General features: G+C 38.2%; 2 protein-coding genes across 5 annotated transcripts in view; both read left to right on the top strand.

The window, feature by feature from the left end:
* Positions 1 to 24,066, top strand: part of LOC129753634 (uncharacterized) — a 76,090-nt gene that overhangs the window by 19,593 nt on the left and 32,431 nt on the right. The window lies entirely within an intron of this gene.
* Positions 5,773 to 24,066, top strand: part of LOC129754912 (uncharacterized) — a 286,153-nt gene continuing 267,859 nt past the window's right edge. The window contains exons 1-2 of one of the 4 annotated variants that reach the window (XM_055751175.1): positions 5,773 to 6,230; positions 21,227 to 22,572. The gene's annotated coding sequence lies outside the window, so the exon portion shown is untranslated. Of the gene's footprint in view, positions 6,231 to 6,753; positions 6,890 to 21,226; positions 22,884 to 24,066 lie in introns of those variants that run through there. The other 3 variants (XM_055751173.1, XM_055751174.1, XM_055751177.1) reach the window with 3 other exon arrangements.

Here is a 24,066-nt window from a genome sequence, read left to right as displayed (position 1 = left end):
GCTGTGCCAAGCTTGGTGAAATCAATTCGCCCATAAGCCATAACAATTCATGTGTTTACCCACAGCACGTTGCTTGTATGGAGCTTTTCGGTGTCGATCGATTTGCAACGGTAAATTGAGCCGCACCGCAGCCGGACCACGTGTTTGGCTACCGGGGCTGCATATTGCGCTCAGCAATCACTCTCATTATGTGGTTTCTCGACTTTTTTTTTACAGAGAGAGAGACTATGCTGACTCGGTTCAAAACAGTTGGATCTCAACACTAAAATTCTTATAATTCTAGCATATAAGTGTTGCTGCTATATTCGGCTCTTAATTGTTGTAAATAGATTAAAACTATATTCCTACTTTTTTTTAGTGTAGATGATTTTGATCAACTTGATCATGAATAAAATCATTATAAAAAATGGAACTTTAAAATGTGAACGTACACTCAAAATAATTTGGCTAGCGAACGGTAGACAATGTGCAACTCGAGACCCCATACACCCAACCTTCGGGTAGTGGTCATATCACCTCTTGTCTGCAACTCCGATTCTCTACCTCCCCGTGGTGCTAGCTGCGGTGCGAGCAACCTTAGCGGAGATCGGGTACCCAACCCCGGTGGATGCTTTGGTCGCATGCAGACTGAGTTAGGGGGCTTCGTACGCGTCTGTTCTCCATGTCAGGGGCGGCGTGCGGAGTGCAACAAGGTCCTGGTGGTGTTCGGGACCCAAAACAGCAACATCACGACGGTCATCCTGCGAGATAATGGGATTAGCTGCGGGCCTTGCGAGCCCGTGACTACAAAAAACATAAGCAACGAACAACGAACAACAAATTTCGGATGGAAATCGGCAAAGACCCACGCGACAAAAAGGGACTAGCGATTGGAAACTTGGAACATGGAACTGCCGATATCTAAATTTGCTGGAAGGGCTCCACGGTACGAACGTACCCAGATGGACGTGCCATCTACCAGAGCTGCGAACAGCTTTTATAGTGATGGGAAAGATGCAAAAGCGTGTGATCGGGTGGTGGCCGATCACTCACGAATGTGCCGGTTGAGAATCAAGGGCCGGTTCTTCAACATCAGCATCATCAATGTGCACAGCCCTCACCTCGGAAGTACCGGTGACGACAAAGACGAATTTTACGCGCAGCTGGAATGTGAATACGACCGTTTCCCAAAACATGATATCAAGATTTTCATCGGGGATTTTAATGCTCAGGTCGGCCAGGAGAAGGAATTCAAACCGACAATTGGAAGGTTCAGTGCTATGTGGTTTATCTATAGGTGGGGACAACCAAAAACTTTAGTATTAGTTCGTTGTATCCATACAGTTGTTTATGAACGATTGTGACGTAACGCGACGCCATCAAGGAGTCAAGTAGTAGGCGTCCAAATGTAGCCATAGAAACTTATTAGGAGGAATGTTTAAGATGCAAATAAAGTTGTTTATTATTTAGAACTCAAAGCGTTGCTGCAATAGGCGTCAGGAAGAAAAGCCTAAATAAAAGGGTGATTTGATTGTGATTTTTTAAATAACATACAACATTGCATGTCGTCGATGAATGACGATTCAACGTCGAGACGCTCATGAACGTTTGTGATGTAGCAATCAAAACATTGAAAAAACTGATTCTCACACTCGTGCAAGGGTAGTCTTGTCCCCACCTATAGATAAACCACATGGGGTTCAGTGCGCATCAGCTGACCAACGAAAACGGTCTCAGACTTATAGATTTCGCCGCCTCCAAACGAATGACCGTACGTAGTACCTTTTTCCAGCACAAGTACACCCGGAGATCACCGTACCAAACGCAATCACAGATCACGTTTTGATTGACAGCAGGCACTTCTCGGACATCATCGACGTCAGATCCTGTCGAGGCGCCAACATCGAGTCAGACCGTTATCTGGTGATGGTAGAGACGCGCCCAAAACTTTCCGTAGTGAACAACACGCGCCCACCTCGGATAAATATCGCACGACTGAAGCAACCTGAGGACGCGGCAGACTACGCGCAATCGGTCGAAGCAGCGCTGCCGGCAGAGGGCGAGCTTGACGAAGCCCCTCTCGAGGACTGTTGGGATACCATCAAGACAGCCATCAACAGTGCTGCGGAGAACGTCATCGGTTATGTGGAGCGAACTCGACGGAACGACTGGTTCGACGAGTTGTGTAGGAGGGTGATGGACGAAGAGTATTAGTGCCGCGCGGGCGGCAGTAGTTCAAAGAGGCACCCGTCGAAATGTGGAAAATCACCGACAGCGGAAGAGGCAGCGAGTCCAAATTTTCCAGGAGAAAAAGCGTCGCCTGGAGGAGAAGGAGCTCGAGGAGCTGGAGCAGCTGAATCGTTCCCAAGAAACACGAAAGTTCTATCAGAAACTCAACGCATCCCGCATAGGCTTGGTACCGCAAGCCGAAATGTGCCGGGATAAGGACGGGGGCATCCTGACGGATAATCGTGAGGCGATCAAAAGGTGGAAGCAGCACTTCGATGAACACCTAAACGGCGGACATGCAGGAGATCAAGACGGTGGGGAAAGGTACATTGCCGGCGTAGCCAACGACGTAGAGCAGCCACTCCCAACGATAGGTGAGGTTAAGGAAGTCATTCGCCAGCTGAATAGAAACAAGCCGGCTGGGAAGGATGGCATCGCAGCTGAACTCATCAAAATGGGCCCGGACAAGTTGGCCGATTGCCTACACCGTTTGATAGTCCGGATCTGGGACATAGAACAGCTACCGGAGGATTGGAAAGAGGGGGTAATATCCCCATCTACAAGAAGGGCGACAAATTGGCCTGTGAGAACTACCGAGCGATAACTGTCCTCGATGCCGCCTACAAAGTGTTGTCCCGAATTCTACTTCGCCGCCTAACGCCACAAGCAACAGATTCGTGGGAAGTCATCAGGCCGGCTTCATGGAGGGACGGTGAACGACGGACCAGATATTCACATTACGGCAAATCCTCCAAAAATGCCGTGAACACCAAGTCCCTACGCACCATCTATTCATCGACTTCGAAGCCGCATACGAAACGATCGACCGTAACGAGCTATGGAAAATCATGGACGAGAACGGCTTTTCCGGGAAGCTGATCAGACTGATCAAGGCGACGATGGATGGAACGCAGTGCTGTGTGCGAATTTCGGGTGAATTGTCGAGTTCATTCGAATCGCGCAGGGGGCTTCGACAAGGTGATGGTCTATCCTGCATGATGTTAAACGTGGCGTTAGAAGGTGTTATTCGACCAGCGGTGGGCGAAATGCGGGGCAAGATTTTCAACAGATCCAGTCAACTTATCTGCTTTGCCAATGACATTCATATAGTCAGCAGATCATCTGCGGCGGTGGAAGAGATCTACCGCAAACTGAAACGCGAAGCAGGAAGGATTGGGTTGATGATTAATACGTCCAAGACGAAGAACATGCTGGCTTGCGGATCTGAGACCGACCGAACCCGCTTCTCCAGTAATAACAAGGTCACGATCGACGGCAACGAGCTGGAAATAGTCGAAGACTTTGTCTATCTCGGCTAACTGGTGACCGCAGACAATGACACCAGCCGTGAGATCCGGTGGCAAATTATCAACGGAAGTCGTGACTCCACAAGCTACCGCAGTCAAGAAGACTTAGCCCTCGCACGAAGTGTAACCTGTATATGACGCTCATTAGACCGGTTGTTCTCTACGGGCACGAGACATGGATATTGCTCCAGGAGGACCTGCGTACACTCGGAGTATTCGAGCGACGAGTGTTAAGAACCATCTTTGGCGGCGTACAGGAGAACGGAGTGTGGAGACGAAGGATGATCCACGAGCTCGCGCGACTCTACAGCGAACCCAGTATCCAGAAGTTAGTGAAGGCTGGCCGGATACGCTGGGCGGGACATGTTGCGAGAATGCCGGACGACTGTCCTGCAAAACAGGTGTTCGCTACGAATCCGGTAGGAACAAGACGAGCGGGGGCGCAACGAGCGAGATGGTTAGACCAAGTGGAGCGTGATCTGGCGAACGTGGGGTGCCCGAGAAACAGAACGGTTGCAATGGACCGAGTGAATTTTAGGAATTATGTTCATGAAGTTATGTCGTGAGACGGAATACTATGTAAATAAATAAATAACCCAAAATAATTTAGAAATTTATTCTACGGGATTTTTCACGTAAACTAAGATTCTGTTGCATCACATAGATTCTACGTGTCTTTTAGTAACTTCTTTACTCCCACGTATCTAGCGCATGAATTTCACGTAAAGTGTCGTTAACTAAAATGTCTAAGATCTAATAGTGTGATATGAAATTAAATTCGCCAATTATCTGAAATATTTGTTTACACTTACTTTTAGAACCCTTTTGGGATCCAATAATTTCCCGTCATTTCTTAAACTGAAAATCTCCATGGTTATATGAGTAGATTTAGAATGTGTTTATAAGAATTGAATTGGTGTTTCTTTCAATTAATTTGAATGCATAAAATAAAACTTTGACTTCCGTAACATTTTGATTAAACTGAATAGCTTTATAATACGAATAATAATAAGGAACAAAAAGCCCAGAAAAATAGGGTTAAAATTAGATGTGTTTATTAGACAACGGTATCTCCTATAACCCAACGGCCACGCCCGTTTTCGATTATCTCAGTTGATTTCGGGTGCCAGAAGAGCACCGGTATCTCCTGGTCTTAATATAAATCTTAATAGATCTTTCATCCTTTTCTATTTTTTCCTACCTATATATAAATTAGGACGTGGCCGGCGCGGTTATTGAAGCTTAAAAGGAGATCATGGGTTTTGGGCATTGTGAATTGGCTGCCAATTCTAGGCTCCATTCATTTGACTTCTGAACAAAATTCATGGTCTCGGTCAATCACGGAGTCACTCAGCAACCATTGGAGATGGAGAGGAAACAAGAAATTATATAAATTCATTTTCCAGAAATTTTATAAATCATTTCGACTTCAATTGTTCAAGGTAGATGTGAGTTGTCAAAAAAGCTAAGCTGAGACATGTAAGCTTTAATTGTCGAGAAAAATTATTTTGAACAGGAAGAAAAAGATAAAATTCAACTTACAATGCTTTCAATTGGAAAATCGAATTAACACAATTTCGAAATCAAATATTTTTTTTTTAGAATCAGAATAAAAAAATAAAATGAAATGAATTATATCGAAAGGAAATGTTCTTATTTTCTTGAATCATAAGATTCATAAATTTTAATTCAAAACCCGAAATTCCCCTTACTCAGATTTTGAATCCGACCATTGTTAAAGCATTTGTTTCTAGCCACGTGCTCCAACACTCAAGTTACGATTCACTATATCCCACTATGCGAACATCATCAAACGTTTGTTGAAATCATCGTTCGTTATTAATCATTAGCAACGCCAACAGACAACTTCAGCCAGCACCACCGAGAGAGTCGTTGCAGGGTGCTGAACATCACCTACTGCTGGAGCTTAGCCACTTCGTTGCTAATGATGGCTCTTTGATGATTGCTGCTGCTACTGCCGTATCGTAGTAGTCGTGTCTTTTCCGTCGCTCATCGTTTGTCGAATCGACCAAACTGGATTGAAAGGAAAGACACACAACTCCCCCAAACACACCGCTATGTTGTTCGTCTACGACTAAACGACGTCGACGTTAGCTATGTAGCTGAACGATGATGATGATGATGGTTGAGCTAAACCTGAACATTCCTCCACCAACTCAACCAACAACGACCAAACCAAGTGAAACAGACAGCAACAGCAGCAGAACAGGTCTCGTCTCGGGCTCACGTTCACGTTCGCTAGTTTAGTTTCCTTCGAACTTTTCTACCGTGCGGACGTGTTTTTGTTTTTCGAGGGGGGTTATTTGCTCTGTTAAAGGGCGTCGCGACGTGCGTGTGGGTGGCATTTTTGCACACACTACACGGTATTATTGTTATTACTGGGCGACGAACGTCGTTATTGCGTGCGTGAAAGTCGCGGGTGTCGTTTGTGTACAGTCGGATCGGGTTTCGGATTACGGTTCGATTGGATATTGGATGCTCCTTGATCGATGGTGATTGGCAGTTGAAGCCACTATCAAAAAGTTGGTGGATTTGATGTGTTTTTGAATTTTCGAAAACGGTTCCTGTGGAAGGCTGTTAAGCCCAGTGCTTGTTCTAGCGCTTGAACGAGTCTAGCCTAGCTTGGAGTATTTACTGTTGGTGTATCGCTGGCGCACAGCTTGTTTCGCATCGATGAACTCTGAAAATTTTACGGTACGTGGTGTGGTTTCGAGGTTTCTGTAGTCTTATATTGCACATGCACATAATTAATTGGCCCAGCCAATGGATCATCTTGCTTGCTTGTCTTGCTGTTGTTACTGAAGCATTGTTTTTGGGGGAACCGAAAATTGGTAGTTTTGGTGAACTTTTCCCCCGTTTTGAGTGATCGAGTACAAACCGTGGGCTCGCCACAGTATCAGAGGCGTAGTAGAAGACAAAACATAACAGTGTTTATGATCTCTTGTGTATCTCAATTCGGTGTATGCCGTGTGGTCGTAACATGTGCCCACCTTTCTTTATGTTGTTTATGGCACACATCTCCCTGTGAAAACGCAGTAGGCTCCCTTTTTTCCAGAAGAGTAAATTTGTAAGAAAGATCGCCCAACCGTGGATACAACGATCCACAAGAAGGAAAGCAGAGCCCTAGGGGAGGAGATCAGATCAGGGAGAATGTCTCCGATTGTGACTGTGTTTGTGTCTGCGGTTTAAATCTTGTGTATCGGTCTGTCTGCAACTCTAGAGAGTTCAGCAGGTTCAACTTCGATCGAGCGCAACTCCACTCACTTCTGGAAAACGGACGGGGACTTGTCTTGATGATCGTCGCATTGCGTGTGGGCGGCATGAGGTGGCGCTGAAGAAACAACTGATAATCGGTGAGAGGGAAGAAGGGAAACGTGCGGGCGGAAGTTGTTTGTGATCACCCAAACGAATCGCCGTAGAATGGGGGAATCAGTGATGAAGTCAGTGCAGAGCCCATCAAAGCCAAGAGCCAAGAGATCGTTTCTACCGGTTTTTGTGTGTTGGTGAAGCCATAAGCCATCATGATCATCAGTTCAGTGTTATGTTGTGGACTGTTGTGTGGTGGCTCTCTAAGCTCTGCTGATGTCTTTTGGATGGTTTCTTGAGCGATCGCAGCATGTTGTTATTGTTGTTGATGTGCTGCTTGGTGCTGCAGTAGCAGCTGGAATTTTTTCTCTCAATGAAACCTAAATTCCAGAGCGCTAACGCTATGCTTTCCTGGATAAATAGCGCGTGAGGTGTATCGACAAGGGAAAATACTCAAGCAGTGCCTGTCAGCATCTGTGTGTTGTGACGTTTCAAAAACAAGGCAAACTAGATTGGAGTTTGAAATTCGAAAAGTTGATATTATAAAACTCGAATCAGGATTGGGAATAGCAAACAGCAAATACAGTGATATGCACGTGTTAAGAATCAGGATAAGATGGATTTGGTTTTTAAATTCATATTTTAGAATGAAGATTCCAATTACAGAATCTTCTGGATATGAATTCTGAATCTGAAATCTGAATCTGAAATCTGATTCTGAAATCTGAATCTGCAATCTGAATCTGAAATCTGAATCTGAAATCTGAATCTGAAATCTGAATCTGAAATCTGAATCTGAAATCTGAATCTGAAATCTGAATCTGAAATCTGAAATCTGAATCTGAAATCTGAATCTGAAATCTGAATCTGAAATCTGAATCTGAAATCTGAAATCTGAATCTGAAATCTGAATCTGAAATCTGAATCTGAAATCTGAATCTGAATCTGAATCTGAAATCTGAATCTGAAATCTGAATCTGAAATCTGAATCTGAAATCTGAATTTGAAATCTTAATCTGAAATCTGAATCTGAAATCTGAATCTGAAATCTGAATCTGAAATCTGAATCTGAAATCTGAATCTGAAATCTGAAACTGAAATCTGAATCTGAAATCTGAATCTGAATCTGAAATCTGAATCTGAAATCTGAATCTGAAATCTGAATCTGAAATCTGAATCTGAAATCTGAATCTGAAATCTGAATCTGAAATCTGAATCTGAAATCTGAATCTGAAATCTGAATCTGAAATCTGAATCTGAAATCTGAATCTGAAATCTGAATCTGAAATCTGAATCTGAAATCTGAATCTGAAATCTGAATCTGAAATCTGAATCTGAAATCTGAATCTGAAATCTGAATCTGAAATCTGAATCTGAAATCTGAATCTGAAATCTGAATCTGAAATCTGAAATTGAAATCTGAATCTGAAATCGGAATCTGAAATCTGAACCTGAAATCTGAATCTGAAATCTGAATCTGAAATCTGAATCTGAAATCTGAATCTGAAATCTGAATCTGAAATCTGAATCTGAAATCTGAATCTGAAATCTGAATCTGAAACTGAAATCTGAATCTGAAATCTGAATCTGAAATCTGAATCTGAAATCTGAATCTGAAATCGGAATCTGAAATCTGAATCTGAAATCTGAATCTGAAATCTGAATCTGAAATCTGAATCTGAAATCTGAATCTGAAATCTGAATCTGAAACTGAAATCTGAATCTGAAATCTGAATCTGAAATCTGAATCTGAAATCTGAATCTGAAATCTGAATCTGAAATCTGAATCTGAAATCTGAATCTGAAATCTGAATCTGCAATATGAATCTGAAATCCGAATCTGAAATCTGAATCTGAAATCTGAATCTGAAATCTGAATCTGAAATCTGAATCTGAAATCTGAATCTGAAATCTGAATCTGAAATCTGAATCTGAAATCTGAATCTGAAATCTGAATCTGAAATCTGAATCTGAATCTGAATCTGAAATCTGAATCTGAAATCTGAATCTGAAATCTGAATCTGAAATCTGAATTTGAAATCTTAATCTGAAATCTGAATCTGAAATCTTAATCTGAAATCTGAATCTGAAATCTGAATCTGAAATCTGAATCTGAAATCTGAATCTGAAATATGAATCTGAATCTGAAATCTGAATCTGAAATCTGAATCTGAAATCTGAATCTGAAATCTGAATCTGAAATCTGAATCTGAAATCTGAATCTGAAATCTGAATCTGAAATCTGAATCTGAATCTGAAATCTGAATCTGAAATCTGAATCTGAAATCTGAATCTGAAATCTGAAATTGAAATCTGAATCTGAAATCGGAATCTGAAATCTGAACCTGAAATCTGAATCTGAAATCTGAATCTGAAATCTGAATCTGAAATCTGAATCTGAAATCTGAATCTGAAATCTGAATCTGAAATCTGAATCTGAAATCTGAATCTGAAATCTGAATCTGAAACTGAAATCTGAATCTGAAATCTGAATCTGAAATCTGAATCTGAAATCGGAATCTGAAATCGGAATCTGAAATCTGAATCTGAAATCTGAATCTGAAATCTGAATCTGAAATCTGAATCTGAAATCTGAATCTGAAATCTGAATCTGAAACTGAAATCTGAATCTGAAATCTGAATCTGAAATCTGAATCTGAAATCTGAATCTGAAATCTGAATCTGAAATCTGAATCTGAAATCTGAATCTGAAATCTGAATCTGAAATCTGAATCTGAAATCTGAATCTGAAATCTGAATCTGAAATCTGAATCTGAAATCTGAATCTGCAATATGAATCTGAAATCCGAATCTGAAATCTGAATCTGAAATCTGAATCTGAAATCTGAATCTGAAATCTGAATCTGAAATCTGAATCTGAAATCTGAATCTGAAATCTGAATCTGAAATCTGAATCTGAAATCTGAAATCTGAATCTGAAATCTGAATCTGAAATCTGAATCTGAAATCTGAATCTGAAATCTGAATCTGAAATATGAATCTGAATCTGAAATCTGAATCTGAAATCTGAATCTGAAATCTGAATCTGAAATCTGAATCTGAAATCTGAATCTGAAATCTGAATCTGAAATCTGAATCTGAAATCTGAATCTGAAATCTGAATCTGAAATCTGAATCTGAAATCTGAATCTGAAATCTGAATCTGAAATCTGAATCTGAAATCTGAATCTGAAATCTGAATCTGAAATCTGAATCTGAAATCTCAATCTGAAATCTGAATCTGAAATCTGAATCTGAAATCTGAATCTGAAATCTGAATCTGAAATCTGAATCTGAAATCTGAATCTGAAATCTGAATCTGAAATCTGAATCTGAAATCTGAATCTGAAATCTGAATCTGAAATCTGAATCTGAGGTTTGAATCCGAAATATGAATTTGAATTGAAATCCTCGATCTGAAATCTGAATCTGAAATCTGATTCTGAAACCTAAATATTGAAAATCGGAATGAGTCGGAAATGGATTCTGAACCCTTGTCAAATTTTATCTATACAAAAATTTAATTTATTTTTCACATCAGATGTATTATTGTTGATCAAGTTTGATAATTCTTTTGAGCGAAATTAAAAATTGTGATTCCGTTTTTAAAATCTGAACTTTAGTTTTAGAATTTAAAATTATCATTTTTTAAGCCTATTTATTCAGATTTTGTATTTTTTTAAATTCATACTAAACTTAAAAATTAAAAGTAACACCTGAATGATAATAAGAATGTTAACTCAATCGGTGCCAGATTTAAGAATGCTGGTGAAGTATTTCAAATAATTCTCCAAATATGTATCAAAAATTTACATTATTGTTTAGTTGGTTAATAGGGATCACCACCATGTTAAAAATTAGTCCACTCAACAGGGTGCCTAAACTTATTTACTGGTATTTTCAAAAGATTTTACTAAGATGCCTGTAAAAAATTATTTGTTTGGAAGCGATTGGGTCTTAGAATCCTTATTTGTATTTTCACGTATGTATTGTGTTTAAAATATGAAAAAGATTTTGATATCTTTTTTCTTTTTATTAAATTTCAAATACACAGATTTTATAACACAGATTGCCGAAAAAAATGTGTGTTTTTAGCAAAAAAAAAAAGGTTTTCTGTGTTTTTCCCACAAATTGAAGTTAGAAATCCAAGATAAATAGTAACACATCCAGTTGAAAAATTTAAGAAAAAATATTAAATTTAGATGAAAAGCTAACACACTCTGTTACAAATATTTGCTCACAAAATACTGTGAAATTGAAGCTTTTTTTTTTTGACAGTTGTAAAACACACGTCTGCATTTTTTTTGTGCGGCTACAAAAATTAAGCACTGATTTTAGCTAAACTGCATCTGAATATGTAATCAGTTCTTGAGATTAAGATTCAATATTATTATTAAAATAAAAATATTCAAAATATTTTTGTTAATATTTGACAAAGATTTGACGAAGGTTCAACTATTTTTTTTCAAATCTCCAATCTACATTGAGCGTAATAAGAAAAGTGTGTTTTGCTTGTTAAAATATGAATGATCGTAAATCACCAAAATTTTATCCTATAGTTTGTTTTGAATTGTTTAACGGATAAATCAAGCACAAGTTTAAATTTTTTGGACTTAACAATTGGCGTTGAGGACCAAAAATATGAAAAAGGGTGTGAAATAAGAATAGTACCACTTGTGTTTTTCAACAAAAACCAGATTATTTCTTAAAAATATACTGTGTCAAAGTGAAAAATAGTGCTTCTACAAATTATTTGAATACATAACTGCATGCCTGATCATATTTTCTTGGGTATAGTGATCCAAAATAAATGTCGCCGTCCATATGAATGAATGAAAATTTTCAAGCCTGATTGAAATCTGACGTGTTTATAAGCTCAGCCTACTATAAGTTTCCGAAATCGCGGTAGCAGTTCGACGGAATCGAAACTCATATTTATAAGGAACAGAAACACCGGCCAGAAATGGTTCCAAATACGAAGAAGTTGTTTTTTTAAAGAAACAGTCGTACCCAGCTCCAGAATCGGAGACGAAGTGACTAACCGGCTCAAGAAGGGGAGCTCGCTCAATCGCAGACAAGACAAGACAAGACAACAGCAACAACGGCGACTAGTTTTATTGCTCCATCACAGAAAAAAAAACCATAAAGTGATGACGGCCTATAACATTTCAATGGGAGAGGAGGAGTAGGAGCAGGAAAAAAAGTGGTCCCCAAAGAGTAGTGCAACTTAATAAAAAAAAACAACCAAGCTCCAACAAACAAATGGCGGAAATTCGAGACAACTCGCGGTGATTTCCTCGTAGAGACTTGGTTGAGCTCGAGGAGAAATAGAGAGTTGAAAATTCTGGGGAAAACAGTAGGACTGCTGGCTGTTGGCTGGAATCGCGCAAAACTTGAACCATAATCGAAGGAAGGCAGGCATTTCTTCAAAATTACTGACAACTAACTGATTGTGGTAGAGCATCGTAATATCGCACTCACTGGCTGCAGAGCAACTCTCTGCTGGAAGTCATTGAACTTTCACCATCGCTGCTCAGCTGGCTCGGCTCAGTCAAAAAGAGGTAGTTAGTCTAGGAGGAAAACTTATGGCCGGAAAATCGTGCGCTAAGATTTTCCCCCTTTTTTGGCGTCCACAACATGTAGGAAGATGATAAGTATTAGAAATGATGGGGCTCTTTCTCTGGACTGAACCATGATGATGATGATCACTAGAAGATGGGGTGTTATGCTAATTTGATGTGTTTTGATTGGCGGGCGCGCGGCGCGGGTGGAGCAAAAATATGCAAACGAAAACAACAGTAATTTACCGTTTGGTTTTGGGGATTTATGGACTTCTTTCCTATAATGGGTGGTTATTGTTGTTATCCCCTCCTTGGTTTGGAGCTGAGCACACTCTCGGTTGTTATCTTTTCCTGCCCGTGTATGCTAATTGTGTGTGCTCTTTAGTTATTGCGAACGCGAGATCGTCTTATCTTAATTGTAGCCGAATTACTGTTATAAACAGGTGATAAGCAGGGAAGGTCAAGGGTTTTTTGCCGTAGAAAGAGCTGATTTATGGCCACGAAATGGATATTAATTATGTGTTGAATCAAAATGCAAAATGGGCTGTGCATTTGAAATTTTGGTGTTGATTATATATTGATTATAAATAGTTAATAAACTATTTTGAATTTAGAATTATTTCTCAACTACTTTTTTTTGTAACACATCAAATTCTAGAATTCAACAATTTAAGCCACTAGAATGTTGCGGATGTTCCTATGCTTATTCATACGACGAACTCTGATCGTGGAATTTGCGGAATTTTCGAATATCTTCACTACAGCTTCAACATCCCCGACGCATTTGGCTAGTGCCGTCAGGAACATTTCGCCATTGGGCTTTTCATTAAACGGTATTGAATTCCAGGATGCAGTCATTTCTAAAGCTCCAGCGAAGCTCAAGAATTCCTGTTCTACGGGTAAGGCCGGGATACCAGCAGCTTTTCTAAAAAGTTTAAAGCCTGTTTAAACCTGTCTCAAATTGATGCCATCTACACCGACCTGCCAGCTGCATTCGACAAGGTGAACCACGAAATAACCATAGGGAAAGATGGACGCTAAGCAGTTCTCTGCCTCCTCCGGTGTGCCACAAGGAAGCCATTTAGGACCGATTATTCTTCTAATCTATTTCAACGACGTGCTTTCACTCCTCGACGGCCCAAAACATTGATATGCTGATGACCTTTAACTGTTTTACTGCATAAACGATTTCGAGATATTTTTTTTCTGCAAAATCAGTTGCCATTGAATCGTAGTAAATGTGCAGTCATCAGTTTTTTCTCGTGAGCGGAAGTCTTTGATTGTGGAGTACTTCCTTGGAGACGAGACCATCGCTCGCGTGGAACCAATCCTCGATCAGCGACTGGAATTCAACACACATACTAAATAACTCCGTAGTCAACAAAGCATCCAGAAGTCTTGGTTTGATTTTGAAAGAGTGGCGAAGGATAACAAGTCTAAACCCACTGTAGCAAAATCAAAAAGTCTCAATCCACTTAAATATTTTCAACAGTCAGAAGTTTCAACCCATTTTTTCATTTTCAATCAACTAGCAGAAGTCTCAATATGATTTTTCATTGCACTACACCCACAAATCAGACTCTACTCCATTCACGAACTTCCTTGGAGTCGGAATTATCGGTATAAGATTATATGCCGGACCGGCATTAACAAGCTTTCTAACAACTGAGTTGTCCTCCAAGCGCAACCGCATTGCATATGTCTGAAAGAAACCAAATTGAACATATCCTATCACAAGACAAAGCAGGATGGAAGAAACCAGTCAGAAATTATGTTGTCGAATGATGTTGAAATATTTTATTCCATAAAGCAGTTTATTGAAAATAAAATCAATTTCTGAAACTATTTAAGGCCCAAACTATGACTAACATGTCTTTTTCATTAGTCGCATAGTTTTCGTCATATTTTGATAATGTTGTTAAAATAAAAGAAATAGGTTTATCACCGTCTTTAGTTTTTGTGTGTGTGGTAAAACTGCTCCAATCGCAACATTTTAAGCATACGTTGTTATAACGAAAGGTTAATTGAAATTAGGAAGGTTTAAAGCGTCGTTTGATGTCAAGCTATTTTTCAAAGTTCTAGAAGCATTAATTGCTTGTTGGTCTAAGATTAATTTGAATTTTTTATTAATCAGTTTTGGGGTCTTCTCTAATTGATATTTTTCGGTGATTTACGACGAAAAATAAAACTGCTGTTTTGGTACGTTTCGGCTTACTGAATTTTAGCCATCCTTAGAAAAAATTGTTTTGCCTTGTGTTTCGCGTACGTATGGCGGCCATAAAGGAAACACGCGGCAAAACAAGTTTTTTTTCTGAGGATGGCTGAAATTCAGTAAGCCGAAACGTAAAAAATTAGCAGTTTTATTATTCAACGTAAATCACCGAAAATATCAATTAAGGAAGACCACAAGAAAGTGCGGTGAACAAAACCAAACAAATAAAAAGGAATCATTTTAGAAATACGTTTATGACCATTTTCACCTCTAAGTAAAATTGTGAAAGGTTTTGCAACATCATACAACAGTCATACTAGACGGTGCTTGCCCATTCTTGCCTGTTATAAAAAAATGGAAAATAAAAGAAGCAAACTGGGAAAAATTTAATGAAGAGATTGGCGATAAACTTCGTTCGATATCGCAACCAAACATCAGCAACATTACTGCAGCTATTTTTGAAACCGCAAAAAAATCTATACCACGCACAACGGGAAATACAGCACCAAGATACACTCCTTGGTGGACTGAACAGATAAGTCAACTAATTCAAAGTCGAAAAAAAACATGGGCAAACTTAAGAAAAACCTCTAAAACAGACCATTTTTGGAATGACAAAAACGAAGCATTCAGAAAAGCAAGAGCGGAAGCGAAAGAAGCAATTAGGAAAAGCAAAAAGAAATCTTGGGAAGAATTCGCCAGCTCCTTTAACGCACATACCCCAGCATCCATTATATGGCAAAGATTTAGTCAAATCACAGGCAGGAAAACACGTAAACAAGTACGAATGACAATTTGTGGAAAATTTACAGAAGATCCATTGGAAATTGCCAATCATCTAGCAGACAATTTTCAGGAAATTTTTTCTGAAGAAAACTACCTTGAAGCCCTCAAACTTAATCCATATTTGCCACCACCTTTTATTGCTACTAACGATACCCTGGATACAGACTTCACTTTGGCAGAACTGAATATCGCTCTGCGAAAATGTAGAGGAAAAGCTACTGGACCAGACGAAATAACTTACAGCATGATTATTAATATGCCCCAAATAGCAAAAAAGGTCATTCTTAATTTATTTAATGAAATATGGCAAACTGGAGATTACCCGATAGAGTGGAGAGAAAGCATCATCATACCCATTCCCAAACTCGATGACCCCTCAAGCTTCAGACCAATATCTCTGACTTCTTGTATGGCTAAAATATTCGAACGCATGGTTAATTATAGATTGCAATACTATTTGGAACAAAACAACATCTTAAACCAAAATCAACATGCTTTTCGAAGCGGAAAAAGCACCACCAGTTACTTTAGTAATCTGAAAGATATCCTGACAGAACATCGCCACGAAAATAAACATTCGGAACTGGTATCTCTTGATTTATCCAAAGCATTCGATCGAACATGGCGTCCTGGAATATTGCAAGCTTTAGAGAAAGCTAAAGTTGGAAACAGAACTTATAAAATTATTAGTACTTTTTTAAAAGAAAGAACATTTCGTGTGGGAGTTAGTGGAGCACTTTCCTCTGCTCGGCCACAAGAAACAGGTGTACCACAAGGATCAGTCATTTCACCCACTTTGTTTATACTTGTGGTAAATGGAGTGTTTGAATCCATCCCTAGAGGAATAACAGTTTTGATATATGCGGACGATATCTTATTGATCTTTGGTAGTAAATTCACAGCCATTTGTCGAAAAAACTTGCAAAAAGGTGTGAATGCAGTTATCAGGTGGGCTGATAAAAATGGATTCACCATAAACGCCAAAAAAAGCACACTTCTCCACACATGCTCTGGTACAAAAGGCAGACACCGTTTTTTCAACATAAAAAAACTCGAAGCAAATGGAAACGAAATAGAACGAAAAAGAAACATTCGTATTTTGGGTGTCACGATCAATCAAAAAGGTAATGCTAATAACCATATACAAAACCTTAAAAAAGATTGCGAAATCAGAGTTCGGTTTCTTAAAACTATCAGTAGCCTTGGAAGCAGGGATACTCTTCTTCAAATTGGATTTGCTACCATAATGTCCAAACTGTTCTACGGGTGGGAAATCTTCGAGCCACAAGAAATTTTCAAGGTACAATCAACGTATCATAATATGTTAAGAACAGCGTCAGGCGCTTTCTATACGACACCAGTTAATGCTCTTTACGTTGAAAATGGAGTGCTGCCTTTTGAGGCACTTGTTGCCGAAAGCTGGGCCAGAAAAGCCATCTGGATTGAAGAAAGGGTTAACCACAGCGAAAATTATCTACTTAATAGAGCAAACATATTGTCAGATAGATATGCCAATTTTCGAATACCTCGTGTATTGAAATTAACGTCAGAAAATCTAAATAATTGGTTCGAAAATAATTTGAAAATAGACTGGTCCATTAAAAGACACTTCAAAACTGGCAGCAACAACAGAGTAGCCATCGCGTTATACTCTAACCTGAAAAACACCTACTGTAATAGAAAAGAAATATTTACAGATGGTTCACTGTCTAACGGAAAAATAGGCTATGGAATATACAGTCCTACCGAAGAAAATGTCGCAAGCGGCTTACCATCAACTTTTTCGATATTTTCAGCTGAAGCAACTGCTATTCAGCAAGCAATGCATCTGGCAAACGTTCCTACTGTTATATACACAGACTCGGCTAGTGTACTGGCAAGTCTGGAAACAGGTTTAAAACATCCAATTATACAAAAGATATTGAAACATAAAAACAGAGATAATGTTACGATGGTCTGGGTACCGAGTCACGTGGGTATTGTTGGAAATGAGAAGGCAGACAAATTAGCAAATTTGGGAAGAGACGCAGAAATTCACAATATCAATACACCCAAAGCGGACGCGCTTAAATGGGTCCGACATAAACTATGGAAAACACATGATCGGAACTGGCAGCTTGAACGGGACATGAAACTGAGGGAAATCAAAGCAACGACAGGACAATGGAATGATCGAGTTATAAGGAAAGAGCAGAAAATTCTCACTAGGCTGAGGAGCGGACACACGAGAATCACACATCAATACATCCTGGAAAGAAAAGAAACACCAATATGCTCCACGTGTGGTGTTATAATAACCGTGAAGCATTTACTGATAGACTGCAGAAAATACTCGCTACAGAGAAAGGATTTACTACCATCAGAGGAACTAGCAACCATACTTAAAAACGAAAAACAAAGTGAAGACAAACTAGTGACATACCTAAAAAGATGTGCATTGTACGATGAAATCTAAGATAAGTATCATGTAATTTTTTAACACGCAGAGGGTGAAAGCTAAAGGTTAATCCCTCTTAAAATAAAAAGTATAAAAAAAAAAAAAAAAATACAACATTTATAGATCTTCTATAATAACCCGATAATCCTAAAAACATTCTTATTGCTTTCAGGTGTGTAGATTGAGGATAATTTCTAATTGCTCCAATTTTTTTTTGGATTAGGCATTAAACTGTATTTTGAAACAATGAATCCTAAAAATTAAACTTCAGTTTTATGAAAATCCTTATTATTAGGAATTCCTATTTGTCAGGTTGGATGCGAAAGTTAGCTTTACGAAGAGTTTTAAACATGGTTTTAAAATTTTCCATAGGGGCTTCAAACGTTTTTTCAATAATTATTATTATATCAACATAAACATAACAATTTTTCCCAATGTGTTTTCTTAATACAACAAATCATTCATTACTCTCTGAAAAATACTTGGTGTGTTTTTTTACCCAAATGGCATACGCACGAATTCATATTTGCTATTGTTAATTAAAAATGCTGTTTTCTCAACGTCTTTTTCAGCCGTTGGAATATTGTGAAATTCCGATGCTTAATCGACAGTAGTAGTAGAAAATTAGTTTTCTCCTAAATTTGTAATAACTGTGGAAGTGAATATCAGGGATCGGATATCGATCACTTATTGTTTTAGTATTGAGTTTTCTAAAATCAATAACTAATTTGTATTTTTTTTCGTTTGAGGCGTCCATTTTTTGGTACGATCCAAATCGGTGAGTTGTAAGGCTATTTGGAAGGCCTTATAATTTCATCATTTAATAATTTATTAGTTTGTTTGTTAACTTCTGTTTTTCAAACTTTGGGGATAAGGATAAGATTTTGAATAAATGGAATTGTCATAAATTTTTCATCTGGGGGCTGGAAAAGGTCCTGAAAATCTTCTAAAACGTTATTGAGTTTTTCCTTCCGAAGTGATTATTTCTTATTGTAATTTTATTCATCTCTTGTAATTTACGCTGTAATAAGGGAATTTATTAACCTTCAAAAGCCGTTCGCAAAATATCCGTTTCGGGGAAATTTGAGTAGTAGTTTGACTTCGTAAATGTTGTAAATGTTTTTTATGATTTATTGTGTAGATAATTTATTCTTATTACTCAACATTTCAAAATAAAGTTGATATGTATTACCAGCCCAGACAACCATTTGGTGGGTATTTCGAATTTGCAACGCAAATATACGTGCCATTATACGTGTAAACATATCGTATATAATGTAGCAAAACCATTATCATGTTGGAGGCCATATAGGTACATTAGCAAACAAATTCTTGATTTGGATAGTATTAAATTACGATTTGCACGACTTGTCATGCGCATCATTTACGACTACCCTGATTCTTTTTGGAATATACTATGACAATTTACATCATCATATAGATGATTGAGGTTGTAAAATACGACATTTTTCGTAATAATATGGAAGGTTTGACGACTTATTTGGTCGTCTTTTGCGACTTGAGTGCAGGGCTCTCATTTTCCGTGAGTTGAATAAAAATAAGATTATTTTTTTTTGTACTTTAAACCAATTGATTTATTCATCATTAAAAATAATAAAAATAAGATTATTAAAAAAAATGCGTTTTTTGCTGTCAAATTCAAGTTTATATCGTACAAATTTATTATTTGTCTGATTGCTGATTTTTTTCAACGTTCATGAAGATATTGTTAGTACCTGGACTTGATCCCCTGACGATACGATCTGCAGCTCATGATGGCTCCTCGACGCTATCTGGAATATATAAATTCAAAAGGATTTGCTTCAAAGGCATTAAACCAAAAGCAAATCGTATATTTCTATAACTAAAATCTTTTAAATCGTAGAACACGTCATCGATGATCTAAAAATAGATCAGCATTTTGGAGCCTCCTTAAATACGAGTCTAATCATCGATGTCGTAGTATCATATTGATTGAACTTATTTGTATTCTTTTACGATTGCCAGCAAATACGTTTTACGAAAATCAGACATGCGAATTAATTTGCATGGGTATACGATTGCATGCACATTATTACGAATCAATGCAGTTATATACGATTTTATAGCATTATCTCCAAGTGGCAAGCAAAGTTGCAAGCTTATTTTCTTTCTGCTAAGATCTTACACCTAAAAAATCTTAATTTTCGAATAATTTTATGCATAGCACGACAAAATCTGTCAATCATGACTGATCATCGTCCACGACTACCATTTGGTGGGTATTTCGAATTTGCAACACAAATATACGTGCAAATATACGTGTAAACATATCGTATATAATGCAGCAAAACCAGTATATACGCATTATTTTGGAGTCCATATAGGTTCATTAGCACACAATTTTTTGATTTGGATTGTATTGTCGTAATAAAATCATGCAATGCATCTAAATACGATAAAGAATGTGTATGGGACGCACATTGTAGGCGCAGATATACGAAAATGAGTTTAAATAATATTCTATTCGATATCATCTGTAAAATAAAATACGACTTCTGGTTGTCTGGGAGGTTATCAGAAACAGGTTTGAAATCGTCAAGAATCCATCTAACCGACAATGTATAGATATGTTGGGGTCCAATGGAAGTTTTGACCGCTATCTCAGATCTTTCGGTAAAAAAAATCTTACTTTCAAAATACGACATCCAATTTTGGCTTAGCTTAGCTATATTTCATTTCCCAATGAACCGATTTTCAAAACTCAAATATTAATTGTTTGTCGTTAATTTAATCATTATTTTCATAGAACATACTTGGTCTGTCAAAATTCCCAGTTCTTCGGTATATCGGAATGATGATCAAGAGGTTTGAAATGTGCGCTTCGGGTCATATTGACCTGAACAGCTTTGGAAGGTTAATAATTATTAATTTTGCTTCTAAGTTGAATCTGAGTACAACTCGAATAGATACATGGCAAAAAAAATTAGATAAAATCGAACTCACTGCTGCATCCTCATCTCGGCTTGCCAGTGGGATGTCTTACCTAGTGCACCATCTGACTCAACTCAACTTTTTTTAAAAGGATTGATCCAAAACTGATGAGATTTGGACCCAATTTGACAGAGTTCTAAATGGAGCACGAGTGGGGTTGCCAGTTTTTTCACTGGATTGGATCTAATTTCTTTGGTCTAATTCTTGTATAAATTAGACCCAAGAAAAGACCACGGATACAGGTGCTCTTAGCGTGAAAGTCTACCTTAATACTCCAAAACAACGCTTCCCTTCAATGTTTTTCCAATGATCGAAGATTATTGGTCGTTTCATTTCTTGCAATTGATTCAATTGAACATAAACTTATTTGGATGACTAATTTTTATTTTTTTTTCTTCTTTTTCTATGATTACAGGTACGAAAATCATTGCAAGGTCCTAATTTATCACACGAAAAAAAATCAAACGAACCCACCGAAGGATAGGGAAATCGAGCAAAAAATGCACCGGACTGCATTCGACTGATGACGACGATTTATTTGACCGTTCCTTTGGCGACAAAAGAAACCGCTTATCAAGTAAAGGGGGGAAAGCAAAATCCATATTTGTGATTGGTTTGAACAGAATAGAAGAGAGAGAACAAAAAAAACGGAACCGGAAACACCCACACCCCAACGACTGGTAATGGAGTAGAACGCCACCGATACTTGACCATTGCTTCCGGGTTGCAAGCAATTTAGGTTCAGGTGCAAAAACAGTGTGTGTGGTGTTCTATCGGATCGATCGATTGTTGTCACCTCGATGGTTTTTTATCGAAACTTGTGAATCGACTTCCGGGCACCAGTGTTTCCGATTCAGGTGGTGGTTAAATCAAAATCGACGGATAAAATAGAGAGGTGTTTCGCGAGCAATTCCTATTGATGGAATTCGATTAGTGTCGATTATTTGTCGAAAGTGAAAATCGAAGCTTCTTCGTGAGCGCGTCTCAGCGACTACTCTGATTAATTGTAGCCATCAATTTTGGCGTGCGGCACAACATGAAAGAAGAAGCACGAAGGTGGAGGAAAAATAAAAGTTATCGTGAGGTGCGCGAATTATTATTATTGTTGAACGAAAGCAAGTTTTTCCACCACACCGAGGCATCGTTATTGGTCGCGGAAAAATGACCGAAGAAGATGCTCTCTAGCGGCAGAAGAAAAGTGATAAAATTTTATTGCTAATTGATCGGTATCTTTTTTAGCTGCGCTGCTCATAGCTTTTTTCGAAGAAAAAAAGGGGAGGCTGGCGCGAAAAAGTTTTTCTCCATTCGTGCGGCGCCGCTTCTGGCAGTGATTTCGGAAGCGTGACAGCACCCCCGGAGGATGATGGTGTTGGAGGGAAAAAACAACCCCCGGTGAAGAAAAAACACGAAAAAAGTCGAAGAAGATAAGCAAAAGGGAAATTTTTACGCGAAAAGCTATCCAAAACTTGTTCGAAAACCGAAATAGCCGGAGCAATAACAGCAATAAAGAAAAGAAAATTAAAGAGCACTGGTTCGCGAAAATTTTCTGAAAGTGTAGATAACATTAAACAACTTAAGCGAAAAGAGGAAGCAGAGGAAGGAAAAGTCGAAAAACAAATTCCTCCTGAAGGCTACAAAAGTTTAGTGCACCTCGCACAGGTTGGGGGCATACTTACAAGAAAGCACGCACACATCCACATTACACCAAAAGTCACCAAAAGTTGAGTGAAGAAAAAAGTGAACCCCCACTCAAGTGGAAAGGTAAAGTTACACCGACCATCATCGGAGAAGATTTATTGTTATTTCCAGTTATTTCTTATCATCCGGTCCACGTGGATGGAAGCACCGATCGAAAATTGCACCATGCACCACCATCACCCATGATCGTCACATTACCACCTTCAAGCACCTGAAGAAGTTTTTACAACTAAGGAAGTTTTTATTTTGGTTGGAAGTGGGAAGGTGTCGAAAAACTTTTGCACGTGGAAGGTGCCAGAATTGTTGAACCAGAGGAAAGGCGAAGCACTTGGCTTGAAACATCATCACTGACTACGTGAACTCATTCTAAAACGGTAATTTGTTTTGGTTTTTATTGCACCTTTTTCGTGGGTCTTATTGGTCGAGGGGAACTTTACCGGTATGGTCTTGCACTGATTTTCATTTGCACCAAACCAAGCGCTTTTGAAGAAGGCATTTTAGTTTGAATGCATGTAAGTTTAATAGAAGAATGAAGTTATCTATAGATTGCTAGATTGGGTTATGGCAAAATAACACCGAAAAGTTTTGAAGTTCTAGTCAATGGCATGATTGGTTTCACTAGGAAGTAGTGTCGGACCGTTGTTTTTCTAAGCCAAAACATGTGTATGGAGGTGGGAATCTGGGATTTCGAAAAAAATGTTCAAAATTCCAATCTATTTCTTAACTGACAAAACCTTACACAAAAAATGCAGAGCTGGATTTAATAAAAATGTTTCAAAATCTAAATTAATCTATATTATAAAAATAAATTTGTGTCTGTCTGTCTGTCTGTTTCCTATAAACTACTACTGATTTGAGTGAAACTTGGCAGATGAAGGCATTGGAGGCCGAGGAAGGTTCCTATTATGGTTTGAGACCCCTCCCGTCACTGGAAGGGAGTCTCCCAAACAACTGATCAGGCAAATGGACCCAAAATTGGCATGGCGATGTATTTGGGTACGAAGAATCAGGATGGCTACTCAATTTCAATTTTTGATTTCCCTCATTTTTCCCGCTTGGCTTCACGAAATTCCCGATTATCAAAAACAAAAAAATGTCACGAAAGCTCTATTAACCAATTTTCTATCTAAGTGATTTAATTATAATTTTCTACTAATCCCAAAAATCTTAGCATATTTAAAAAGATTTCAATTTTAAATCATTTTGCTGTTACCAGCCCTAATTCTTCGCATTTACAAATTGCGCTAACGAGAAAAAAAAATTTAAATGAAAATAAGAACATTTGAATAACGGTTTGGATAATGCATAATTTTTATAATATCCGAGAGAACAAATAATGTTTCATCTGAAACTTAAAGAATATATGTATTTATAGAAAAGTGGAAAGATTTTGTTTTATCGGGAATGCTGTAAATACTTGAAGAATGAATATCATAAAAAGGTGTACTATAGTAAAATTCATTTTCATTAAATGGCCCCTTTCGTATAAATGATTCAAAACAGCCGCAAATAAGTAAATTCAGGATAAAGAAGGACTTTTTTAATCTGATGTACAAT

The sequence above is a fragment of the Uranotaenia lowii genome, chromosome 3 (genome assembly GCF_029784155.1).
Source record: "Uranotaenia lowii strain MFRU-FL chromosome 3, ASM2978415v1, whole genome shotgun sequence".
Classification (NCBI taxonomy): Eukaryota; Metazoa; Arthropoda; class Insecta; order Diptera; family Culicidae; genus Uranotaenia; species Uranotaenia lowii.
The sequence above is the reverse complement of the archived record's forward strand: the minus strand, read 5'-3'. Positions and strand labels throughout refer to the sequence as shown.